Source organism: Buceros rhinoceros, unplaced genomic scaffold, assembly GCF_000710305.1.
Source record: "Buceros rhinoceros silvestris isolate BGI_N320 unplaced genomic scaffold, ASM71030v1 scaffold24054, whole genome shotgun sequence".
NCBI lineage: Eukaryota > Metazoa > Chordata > Aves > Bucerotiformes > Bucerotidae > Buceros > Buceros rhinoceros.
Window position 1 is genome coordinate 6681 of NW_010407998.1, and position 328 is coordinate 7008.

Sequence of the window (328 nt, forward strand, 5' to 3'; positions counted from 1 at the left end):
CTCAGCAAGAAACACAGCACTGAAAGCCAGCTGCAGCGTGCACTGTCCCACCCCTTTGTTTGGTTGAAATGGGGAATAACTCCTTGCAGAGTGTGCCGTGGGGGGGCTCCAAGGGCTGTGCCCCAGCGTGGGGAGCACACGGGGCTGCAGGCTGGGGCTGCCCAGCCTCAAAGAGGTCATCGGTCCAGGTGGCGCTCAGGCTCCTCCATCCCCCTGCAGGACCCCTCTCTCTCGCTGTCCCCTACAAACAGCTCTGCTCTTTCTTGCCCTGAAGCCAAGGGAGGCTCCGGCTCGCCTACGGCATCGTTCCCATTTCCCCCATGACGGA